We start from the raw sequence: 12,892 nt of genomic DNA on the forward strand, positions 1-12,892 counted from the left end.
ATTCCTACTAAAAAAGAAAAATTGAGTTTAGGCTGTTCTCAGTGAAAGCCCGCGGGAGTGTGGTGTGTAGGAGGGCCAGGACTGACCTGGCCCTAATCTCCACAGGCTGCTGGGCGGCCCAGCCTCTCCAAGAGGCGTTGGAGCCTGTCAGAAGCTGGTTTATTCACTCTCTCTGGTCTAAAACCTAAATGGTGTCTTTGACTCACCCTTTCCTGCAGACTGGAGAGCCCAGCTGGCATCCTAATTCTATCTTTGAAGCTTCCCTTTGACCGTGGCTCTGCCTTCCCACTGCTGCAAGGCTCATCTTGGACCCTATCACCTCCGTCCTGCCTTTTGCAAGTATCCTAAAATAGCCTCACCGACTGCAATGCTTCTCTCCTAAGTCCTTCCTGGCCTGAGGCCACCTCCCCTGCTGTTTCCTTCTGCCACAGGGAGCCTGGTCCATCCTCCTCCCAAACACGCTGCCAACCTGCCCGGCCTGTCCGGGTGTTTATCAGCAGTGCCTTTCTTCCTTCTCTCTGGCTATCCTGATCTCACCCATGGTTCAAGTTCAGCTAGGATTTCACCTTCACCCTGAGCTTTCCTCAACAGCCCTAAGCTACAATCACTGTTGCCTTCCACGTATCCATGGCACTGAGACACAGAGTCAAAGTGCTGAAAGGAGCCTTAGTCATCAAAGAAATCAAAGCATTAATTCCACCAAATGAAGAAACAGATTCAGCCAGATAATGGCATGACCCACCCGAGGTTACACAGCTTGAAAGTAGTAGAGCAGGAAGAACCAAGACCCCAGCTCTTAGTCTGGGGCCATGTCTCTCCCACTTTCTACTTTAAGAGGAATTTGCTGGTATTATTTACATGTTTCATGGAACAAAGTTGCATCTCCCTCTGAAGGTTGAAACTTTTTTTAACAGCAGTCTCCTGCTTACTTCCTGCTTCTTTTATATATATATACACACACACATACATATATATATATTGGCCACACCACGTGGCATGTGGGATCCTAGTTCCCCAACCAGGGATGGAACCCTTGCCCCCTGCAGTGGAAGCGTGGAGTCTTAACCCCTGGAACGCCAGTGAGGTCCGGTTGAATGTCTCTCAAGATTAGAAGCCATGCCTTTTACTTCTCTGGTATTCTCACAGCAAATAACAGCACTCAAAAAACAATTTTTGTTGTATTAAACAAAACACATTGAAAGGCTTTTGACAACTCCACAGTGCCCTGCACGCAATGAGCGCGTAACAGATGTTTCAGAAACACTAGCTGGTGGGTTAGCTGAGCAAAAGACAGATATGCATGCCGGCACCCCTTTGTTTGTGCGGCATCGGGCTCCATCAGAGCACCAGAGGGCCGTGGATTATGACCGTGCTTCGGGGCAGTGAATACGCACACCTCACGGAGGTGTCCACAGCAGGGTGAGGATGGATCAGGAGGAAGCCCAAAGACGTCGGCTGTAAGGCGGGTCTTGAAGGAGGAACACAGGTTCCCAGAGTGTAGGAGAGGATTCCAGGACACGCAGCGGCAGGCAGGAGTCAGGGCTGTGTTCTTGAAGCAGGTGAGAGTCTAGACAGGTGGGTTGGCATCCACTTATAGAGAACCTTGTGAGCAGCGCTTAAGAATTTGGACTTTATCCTGCAGGCCGTGGGGAGGCAGGAAACGTCCTGAAGCAGGGAAATGACAGGACCAGATCCTTGGAAACCCAGTGGGAGGGTGGCCTGGCAGGAAGGGCCCGGAGGCAAGGAAAGCCATAGGGGTGCGATTCCAGGTGGACGAGAGGTGAGGAGGGGAACAGGATCAGATCCTGCCTTGAAGACATGAGAGGGATGAACTCAGAAACATGGGGCCGGGGGGGGGGGGCGGGGGCGGGGCCCCCGCCCCCCCCTGCCGATGCAGGGGACACGGGTTCGTGCCCCGGTCCGGGAAGATCCCTGGGGCGGGGGGGGGGGGGCGGCGGCGAGGCCAGCACGGCAGAGCCGGGAATCTGCAAACCAGATTCAAGGTCGGGGAAGAGCAGCCAGGGAGGTGACCGCTGGGCCTCTGCTCTCAGCAGTAGCTGAGGGGTCGGCCGATGGAGAGAGGGAGGGCCAGCCCGGGTCTGTACTGGGGTCTGGGGTGAGTGGGGGCAGGTAGCACAGCCACGTGAGGGGTAGGAAAGGACCCTAACCAGGGTCTCAGGAGAGGATTCTAAGCAGATGAGGCTGAAGAATCATAATTGTCTTGAGGGAGCCAATTAGCACATTTAACATGATTTTTTCTCTAGCAGCAATGAGACAGCGATCTCCTCGGCCTCTTCCTCTAGGTCCTCGTTTAAAACGCTTTTCTGCAACTTCCTCAGTGTCTGCGCGATACACGTGGCAGCTTTGTCCGCCAGCAGCAGGGGCCTGTGTAGTGCAGGCTGAGAGGGTCATCTTCCAGTAGGTAAGTGGGGAATTGGGTAATCAGGTCCCAAAAATCGATTCCAGAGAAATCGTTGGAGAATTTGGCCTCACAGTTTCTGTAAAAGTTTGGAGGTTTTGGCGTCCATTAGCTCAACGTAACCAGCGGTGTGATGAGCTGCCCAGAAGCCACAGCTGTCCTGGTCGTCACAATATAAACGTGCTTATCAGATCCAGGGACACGGCACCACTGTTCCGTGCATTGGTGAGGCCACTTCTGTTTCTACGTGTCTTTTATGTACAATCCCAAGAAGAACCTCGGCCAAGAGCTTCAACACGACTCTAAGAAGACTTACGTCCGTATCCCGGGAGCAAGGAGGAAAGGAAGAACCATTGCTCCATCCTGAGCCCTCCCTTCCGCTCGTACGCACCCCTCCCGGGGAGCCATCCCAAAGTCTCAAGCCAATGGCACCCCAAGAGCGCTCTGCCTGCCCGGTGACCCCTGAACGCCCACAGGGCCTCAAGGTCACCATGTGGACGCAGCCCGTGTCAAGTTTCCCTCGAAAGTGACCGTCCTCACTGGAGGCCGTCCCGTCGGCTCGGACACTTGTCTCCGAGCGCACAGGTGCTAGCCCCGCGGCGCTGCCCCGCTGCCCGCTCCACACCCTGCGCTGCACCTGGCTGGATGCCTGGACTTGGTCTCGGTGACGTCAGGCTGGGTGCTCCCTCTGCATCCTCAAAACCACCTCCACACGTCTGCCGGTTTTCTAAAACCAGTTTATGTCATGCTCTCCCTCAAAACCTCTCCGTGGCTTCTCCAGATGCTTTAGCACAAAGCCTCCTGCTGCCCGGGCTCCGGGCGCTGCTCCAGCCTCCTCCCACCTTTCAGGCTCCGAGAGCACCTCCTCGTCGGGAGAGACCTCGCTGGGTCCGCTCCAGTTTGGACATTCTTTGTCTGGGCTCCACACCACGTTGCAACAGCACTGAAAACCGAGCCCCTCAATGTGTCTGTTTGCCTTCTCTCTACATTGTCATCGCCAAGGTGCTCAGACCCTGGTTCATGGAACTTTGTAACTGTGAATCTAGAGCCCAGGGCTGTGCCCGGAGCAAAAAAGGCCTTCAGCACAGGACTCTGCTTCTGTTTGGTTTGGTTCAGCTCCCACACCGGGCAGCGCTCTAGATCCTAGGACTACGAAATGAAGATCTACGTCTGGGTCCTGCTCTAAACAAACGAATGAACAGGGACTTCCCTGGCGGTCCCGTGGTTAGGACTCCGCTCTTTCACTCCCAGGGGCCGGGTTTAATCTGTGGTCGGGGAACTGAGACCCCGCAAGCTGCTTGGTGCGGCCAAAAAAATAAATTAAATAAATAAAAATAAATACAATAAATAAGTGAATAAATACTGGCTAAATGAACTGGGCGTATTTACTCGGAGAAAAGAGAACTCAGCATGGCGATGACTAGAATCTTCAGGGGACCGTTAGACATAAGGGAAAGTGATACTTTTTTATCTTGCTCTTAAATTAAGAATCATTGAGAGACAGTCACGGAGACATAGATAGCACTTCTTTGAATAATTTCTTTTTTTCTTTTTTTCCAGAACTTTTTAAGTCCTGGAATTTTTTTTTTTTTTAATTTTATTTATGTTTGGCTGTGTTGGGTCTTCATTGTTTCGCGCGGGCTTTCTCTAGTTGCGGCGAGCGGGGGCTACTCTTTGTTGTGGTGCGCGGGCTTCTCATTGCAGTGGCTTCTCTTGTGGTGGAGCACGGGCTCTGGGCATGCGGACTTCACTAGTTGTGGCACGTGGGGTCAGTAGTCGTGGCTCGCGGGCTCTAGAGTGCAGGCTCAGTTAGTTGTGGCACACGGGCTTAGTTGCTCCACGGCATGTGGGATCTTCCCGGACCAGGGCACGAACCCGTGTCCCCTGCATTAGCAGGCAGGTTCTTAACCACTGTGCCACCAGGGAAGCCCCTGAATAACTTCAATCAATAAAACCTGGAGCAGTCTGGCTGACGATGTAGTGACGCCCCATCCTGTAAACGGAGAGTGACCAGGGAAGGTGTGGCACTCCTCAGGGAGGATGGGGGACCCAGAGGCCTTTGGGACGTCTCTGGACCATGAGTCCAGGATGCATTTCTCACTCTCGTTCCTTTCACGCCTCATCTTGCTGACCCCCTTGGTACAGCGACGGTCATTGTCTCACTAACACCTTGACTGTGATGATTTAATGACACTGTTCTCCATTCACCTTATTTTCTGTCACAACATGTCCCAGCATCTAGAGTGCTGCCCAGTGTGGGAGCTGAACCAAGCCAAACAGAAGCAGAGTCCTGTGCTGAAGACTTTTTCTGCTCCGGGCACAGCCCTGGGCTCTAGATTCACAGTTACAAAGTTCCATGAACCAGGGTCTGAGCACCTTGGCGATGACAGTGTAGAGAGGAAGGCAAACAGCCCCAGCTCGTCCACCTCTGCTCCCCTGGGCCCCTCACCAACAATCCAGGTGGAGCCCTCATTTCGGGCGCTGGTGCAGTGGGGCCTGAAAGAGCAGTGGGAGGGTCCATATCCCGCTTGGGTCGGCAACATTGCCAGCAGGTGGGAACCATCCTTCCATCTCAGACAGAATCACGGGGATCGAAAGCCGCCGAGGACGTGTCATTCCTCGTGTCATTCACACGGTTCCCACGGGAAGCAGCCAGAGCAGCTGCCACTCAAAGTGACTGCAACCAGGCTGAGGCCCACCTGTGCCGACGCCCCAGACGGCAGGTGCACATGGTTCCTTCCTACCTGTTCGAACAGAAGAGCTTGTGCACATTAAGAAAGAACAGGAGTCGTGCAGATACCGAGACTAAGCCGTCACCGTTCCACACGAGAGGGCAGGACACACTTGTCACCTGCCCAGCCACCGGGCTCCAGTCCTAACCGAGTAACAGCAGTGTTTCTCATTTGTGTCCAATTCTTTCGCTCCTCCCAACCACTGCCCACCACTCCCCATGCCACCAGCATCCCCCAGTAGCCTCAGATGATCTGTCGCCCCCATTCTAGCCTCAGTCAGAACTGCCAATGAGAAATGCAGCACTGTGACCCGTGTGACGGGGTCTGGGGTGCAGACAGACACTCGTGGCCCTGCAAAGGGATTGCTGATGTCGATTTGATTTTCACAGTTGACCACCCAGCCTTTAGCTAGAAAGCCTGGTTGGAATTTGGGTTTCCAATGGGTGTGCTGCATGGACCCAGAGCGGTTAGAGATGCCTTCCGAGTTCCTAACCTCAGCTGTAACAACTGCGCCAGGAGATCTGTCTTTTCTGCATTAACTGGGGAGCTTGCTAACTCCTGTTGTTTACTAGCAGGGATGTGCCTTTCGATTAGAATGTTTTTTGAGGCCATCGTATTAGCTAGTGTTTTGGTGGCATAGGATAGAAATAAAGCCAGTTTCTGCACGGTCTATGTTTTACCAGGTATGTCTCGTTCTTTGGCGTGACTAAACCTAGCAGTGCAATCACCTCCAAATCTAAACCATATAGTGGTTATGACAGGACCTCTCCCCCTGGAGTTCCCATTCCCTTCAGACCTTCAGCCAAACAAAGGCAACAACGTCACAAGCTCTGCTTCCTAGTGAGGCAGGTGACTGGGGAGACTTGTGAATTTAAAAAGTAATGAAACCATAAACATAATAGATTTGAAGTTCTAGGCAGTTCTAGGTTCGCAACTCTTACAACCATGCTTAGAACATAGTAGCTGCTCAATAAACATTTCATTGACTGAGGGCCTGGAGCAGTCAGATTAGGAAACCATGCTAATCTCACAGTTTTATTCAAGAAAAGTAGAAATTTGGTTTTCTTTCCTTTTTTTTTTGGTACAAGAATGAGGTTAGCTTAAAAAAGTAATAATCCGACCTTGTAATAAAATGAACAGTGTTTATTGTAATTGTTGAAGGTTACCCTAGACTGTATACATGTTTACTCTTTATTCCTAAAAAATAAAGATAATTAGCAAGGGAAGCTAATTTCCATATTCCTCTTTTAAAAATACACCCAGGGACTTCCTTGGTTGCACAGTGGTTGGGAGTCCGCCTGCCAATGCAGGGGACATGGGTTCAATCCTTGGTCTGGGAAGATCCCACATGCCACAAAGCAACTAAGCCCGTGTGCCACAACTACTGAAGCCCACGCACCTAGAGCCTGTGCTCCGCAACAAGAGAAGCCATCACAACGAGAAGCCTGTGCACCGCAACGAAGAGTGGCCCGCACTAGCTGCAACTAGAGAGAGCCTGCACGCAGCAGCAAAGACCCAACGCAGCCAAAAAAAAAAACAACCACTCAGATCAAGAAATCCAGTAAAATCGAGAGCGAGTGGGAAGCAGCCGCAGAGCACAGGGAGATCAGCTCGGTGCTTTGTGACCACCTGGAGGGGTGGGATAGGGAGGGTCGGGGGGAGGGAGATGCGAGAGGGAAGAGATATGGGGATATACCTATATGTATAGCTGATTCACTTTGTTATAAAGCAGAAACTAACACAACCCTGTAAAGCAATTATACTCCAATAAAGATGTTTAAAAAAAAATAAAATTAAAATAAAGCTTAAAAAAAAGAAATCCAGGACTTCCCTGGTGGCGCAGTGGTTAAGAATCCGCCTGCCAATACAGGGAACACGGGTTCGAGCCCTGGTCTGGGAAGATCACACATGCCGCGGAGCAACTAAGCCCGTGCGCCACAACTATTGAGCCTGCGCTCTAGAGCCCGTGAGCCTCAACTACTAGGCCCACGTGCCACAACTACTGAAGCCCGCGCGCCTAGAGCCCGTGCTCTGCAATGAGAAGCCACCACAATGAGAAGCCCACGCACCGCAACGAAGAGTAGCCCCTGCTCGCTGCAACTACAGAAAGCCTGTGCACAGCAACAAAGACCCAGTGCAGCCATAAATAAATAAATAAATAAATGAAATTTTAAAAAAAGAAAATAGAAATCTAGAGCACACCAGTAAATGGTTTTTACAGTGATGGCAACTAGGACACCCTTCACCCTTTCACTTTGCATCTTGTTATTGAAGGTGATGATGGGTACTCAAAATACGCTGTATAAATTAAATGAATGGGTGCGTGGGATGAATTGGGAGATTGGGATCGACATATATACACTATTGATACTATGTATAAAATAGATAACTAATGAGAACCTACTGTATGGCTCAGGGAACTCTACTCAATGCTCTGTGGTGACCTAAATGGGAAGGAAATCCAAAAAAGAGGGGCTATATATATATATATGTATAGCTGATTCACCTTGCTGTACAGTAGAAACTAACACAACATTGTAAAGCAACTATACTCCAATAAAAATTAATAAAAATAAATAATTAGGGACTTCCCTGGTGGCACTATGGTTAAGACTCCACGCTCCCAATGTAGGGGCCCAGGTTCGATCCCTGGTCAGGGAACTAGATCCCACATGCATGCCACAACTAAGAGTTCGCATGCCACAACTAAGGAGCCCACATGCTACAACTAAGGAGCCCACGTTCTGCAACTAAGGAGCCAGTGAGCCTCAACTAAGGAGTCCTCTGGCCACAACTAAGACCCGGCGCAACCAAATAAATAAATGAATGGGCTCATGCATACCCTGTTAGAGGGAGATTTCACTGCTATTATAGGACACCCCTCAGCTTGTTCAATTTTCTGTGCCCAACTTTGCAGCCTGAAGTGATATTCAACAATCAAACCAATGAAGCACTAAGTAGATGCCTGGTGCCCAATGAGAGACCAGGGGAAGACAGAGCTCCCCATGCCCAAGAATTTGACATTTGTTCTAATGTAATACACATATATCAGATATCTATCTATCATCTATCTATCTATCTATCTATCTATCTATCTATCTCTCTATCTATCTTACAGTCCTCCCCACCCCCATCTCAAACATGTGGGCACAAAATATAAATCAACAGAGAAAATAACTCACTTGGGACTTGTCCAGATAAATCGGAAAGTTCATGTTTTTAAGGAAGTGCATCACTTTTGGGTTGAACAGGTTTAAAAATAATGAAATGAGAGCTTCCCTGGTGGTGCAGTGGTTAAGAATCCGCCTGCCAATGCAGGGGACACGGGTTCAAGCCCTGGACCAGAAAGATCCCACATGCTGCAGAGCAACTAAGCCCGTGAGCCACAACTACCGAGCCCAAGTGCCGCAATTCTGAAGCCTGCGCACCTAGAGCCTGTGCTCCACGACGAGAGAAGCCACCGCAATGAGAAGCCCGTGTACCACAACGAAGAGTAGCCACCACTTTCCACAGCTAGAGAAAGCCCGCACACAGCAACAAAGACCCAACACAACCAAAAATAAATAAATAAATTTATTAAAAAAAAAAAAAAGAAATAGATTTAAGCTGTGAATGAAGACAGCCAGCTGTGTTTCTCACCACTTCAAGATACACCTTCCTCATGCAGCTCCCCAAATGCTCCAGCTCACGTTAAATACATTCCACTCTGAACTGTTCTCCAAAAGGAGCAGATGAACTGGATGACTTCTTAGAACCCCTTTATAACTTTCATATTATACAGCGCACTTAGGTGCCATACCACACAGATAATCTTATCAATTGCAGAGACTGAGTTTTCTACCTAAACACGTTTCTGTGTCAAATGGATCAAATTGGAGGGACAACACCGGGACCGGCTAAGGAGTTTGAGGCCAGATGTACACAACCCTGGGCACTTTGTCAACCAAAATAATGTGGCCTTTAAACTGAGTAGGGAAGGTTTGAGGCCAAAGGAATAACACAGGGAGCTAAAATAATTAAAAAGGAAATTTAAAGAAATTAAGGATTGTAGTCCCTTTGAAAGGAGATTAAGGGAAGAACTCATTAAGATTCACCAGCTCCTGAATGGCTGGGAGAATTGAGATGCTACAAAGCTATTTGACCTGGTGTCAAGAACAAGGGGAGATGCCACAATAAGATAGGCCAGAGATGGACACGCCAGGAATTCGGAAAGGAATTTCAGAACAGAACAGCATAAACACGGACTGAGCAGCCCGGAGGCAACAAGATTCTTAGACACTGTTCCTAGAAGACAGCTGCAGAAGAGTTTCAGCGGGCAGTAAAATCGGGCGAGGTTCTGAGTCCTAAATCAAAGAGGGGCCCACGGTAGAAAGGACTTCCCCCCACCCCTCTTTCAGTCTCCCCTGTTGAGAACCAGGTTAGCTAACATTTGCAATTATTTCCTTAACGGCTGCATGTGGTGTTAGAACGGCGTTTGCTAGGATGCAGCCCGAGCAGACAGAAGCCATCCTCTCGAGATGGCAGCCGCTCCTCTCCTCAGGGCTGGGCTGCACGGAGCCTCCCCGCCGGGCCAGAGGGTTTCCAGCCTGATGCTGCAGTTTCCTGGCGGTAACAGATTACCAGCCTTAAGGTCAAAAATAAAGAGAGTGGCTCACTCACGCGGCCCTGGTCTCAGGCAGCCTGGCAGCTGCTGTGCAGGCACCACACTCCCAGGAACAGGGCCCACGCTAAGGAGCTTGGGGAAAGGTGTGCACAGGTAAAAAGGGGACCCAAGTTGCTTTGAGCATGGTTTCCACTTCAGTCTGGCTTTTAGGAAGGGAAATTAACTGGAGGAGCCTCTGGAAATGGAGGGACATTTACACAGAGCACAGCATGGTCAGCCAAAGAATTTCTGACCCATTCTCTATGCGCTGTGAATCCCTGTAGAGATTTCTTTTTTAATTTAAACTTTTTTTTAAAAAGTTACACTCTCTGCCATGTCCTCTCCCAGTCAACGCTCTCCTGTTGCGTCTGTCACCCTCTTCCCATCCAGTGGCCAGCCCCTCCTTTTGGGTCCTCACTTCTGAAACTTGCTTGCAGAATATTCAAAACTGACAAGCTTCCCAGGGAAGGGGTAGGGAACAGAATGTGGGAACCACAGGCTCCAGGGCAGCTGGGAAGGAGAGTTGGGGCAGAAGCTGGACGGCTGCTGGTAGATGAAGGAGACCTAAGATAAGCACCAGTGGCAGGGAAAGTGACATTTTATCTAATCTCTTTGTAACTCACCTTTTGTTCACTCACTGCCAAGCTGCCCTCTATAGCAGGGCAGCGTTGCTGGCCTTCAGCTGAAAATGATGAACATGTACCTGTGTGATTTCATTTGTACAGTACTTAGCTTGGTGTCACGTGAAATGAACTTGATAATATTAAGATAGTTGCCAGAAGCCAAAAGCCTAACACAATGAAAGGGAAAAATCAGGACTGGGGGAAACAATCTCAAAACATGTATAGAAATCACTATTAAGCAGAGAAATGAAGTGGAAATAGAAAGCCAAGTTTATATGAAATGCTTGAAAGTAATCATAAAATTAGGTGGCTAACTAGATAACACAGTAATAGCAACCATGCTGACGCTTTAAAAATTATAATCTTCCACTACCGACCTTTTTTATGGTTAACAACATGTTATAAATAAGCTACAAGGATATATTGTACAGCACAGGGAATATAGCCAATACTTTATAATAACTATAAATGGAGTATAACCGTTAAAAACTGTGAACCAGGGGACTTCCCTGGTGGTCCAGTGGGTGAGACTCCTTGCTCCCAATGCAGGGGGCCTGGGTTCGATCCCTGGTTGGGGAACTAGATCCCTCATGCCACAGCTAAGACCCGGTGTGGCCAAATAAATATACAAATAGTAAATAAATATTTAAAAAGATTACACATTACAATTATAAAAAAAATTGTGAACCATTATGTTGTACACCTGTGACTTATATAATATTGTACATCAACTATATCTCAATTAAAAAAATTCTACATCGTAAAAAAATATGTTCAGAGAGTAACTAGTGTTTCCTGTGAACATATTAGTAACACACACATATGTTTATTTCACAGACACTTATTTACGACCAATTATTTGTAGCCTGCTCTAAGGAGGACAGTCCATGGGCTCTTCCCTGGGGAAGAGCTGGGATTTTTCTCGGTGAAATCAAGCATACATGAAAGACGTAGGTTGGGAAATGCTGCCGTAGTCCAGAGTGTTCAGGGAGACCTGCCTGGAGGTGCAGGCAGAGGGAGGGTGTGGACCCGCCGAGGCCGGTGATCCAGAGGTTCAGAGTGGTCAGGGTGAGCCCTGGGCACGTGGGTAACCGCAGACCTGTCTGCCCAACACAGCATCCACAAGTGCCCGATGCAGCACCGAGAGACGGCTAGTCCTAACTGAGATGCGCATTTAAATGTAAAATACACACCAGATTCCAAAAAATCTGGTATGAAGAAAAATGCATGTAGAGTATCTCACTGATATATATATATATTTTTTTCGGTACGCGGGCCTCTCACTGTTGTGGCCTCTCCCGTTGTGGAGCACAGGCTCCAGACGCGCAGGCTCAGTGGCCACGGCTCATGGGCCCAGCCGCTCCACGGCATGTGGGATCTTCCTGGACCGGGGCACGAACCTGTGCCCCCTGCATCGGCAGGCAGACTCTCAACCACTGTGCCACCAGAGAAGCCCATCACTGATATATTTTTTTAAAGATTTATTTATTTATTTGGCTGCGCCGGGTCTTAGTTGTGGCACGTGGGATCTAGTTCTCTGACCAGGGATTGAACCCAGGCCCCCTGCATTGGGAATGTGGAGCCAGGGAAGCTCCATTGGGTGGTCCATTGGGACTACCAGGGAAGTCCCAATTTTTCCTTCACTCTTTTTTTTTTTTTTAAACCTTTTGGCCATGCTGAGAGGCATGCGGGGATCTTACCTCCCCAACCAGGGATCGAACCTGCACCTGCTGCATTGGCAGGGCAGAGTCTTAACCACTGGACCGCCAGGGAAGTCCCTCTCATGGATATTTTTAATACTGATAATACGTGTTGAAATTATAGTATTGTGGGTATACTGGGTTTAAGAAAACATTAAATTTACCTTCTTGGAACTGACGCATAGTTCTAAGAAGATAAATCCAGCTATGCTGGCGAGACAGAGGAGGTTGGGGAGAAACCAGAGGAAAGAGAACCCTTAGGAGGCTTCTCAAATAGGGAGATGAAAGGACCCAGGTTGGGGTGGAGACTGGGGGTGTCAGAAAGAAGTGGGGGGACTTCCCTGGTGGTCCAGCGGCTAAGGTTCCACTCTCCCAACGTAGGGGGCCCGGCGTTTGATCCCTGGGCAAGGAACTAGATTCCACATGACACAACTAAGACCTCACGCAGCCAAATAAATAAAGGGTGTGTGACTTGAGGAGAAAAATTCGGAGCTAGTTTTCCTCCTTCCTTTTAACATGTTGAGTTTAAGGTGATGGGAAACATCTAGTTGGCATATGGGCGAAATGACCCTGGAGCTCAGGAGAAAAGCTAAGCTGCGGATGGATTCTTCGTCTGCACTTGGTTGAATCCGCAAACGCGGAACCACGGATACGGGGCTGACCCCACTACACCATTTTATAAAAGGGACTTTAGTGATTTTTGTTATCCGAGGGGGTCTTGAAGTCAATCCCCTGACAATACGACCGCACGGAGAAAGGCATGACCTTTGAGACTG

Source organism: Lipotes vexillifer, unplaced genomic scaffold (assembly GCF_000442215.2).
Source record: "Lipotes vexillifer unplaced genomic scaffold, Lipotes_vexillifer_v1.1 scaffold395, whole genome shotgun sequence".
NCBI lineage: Eukaryota > Metazoa > Chordata > Mammalia > Artiodactyla > Lipotidae > Lipotes > Lipotes vexillifer.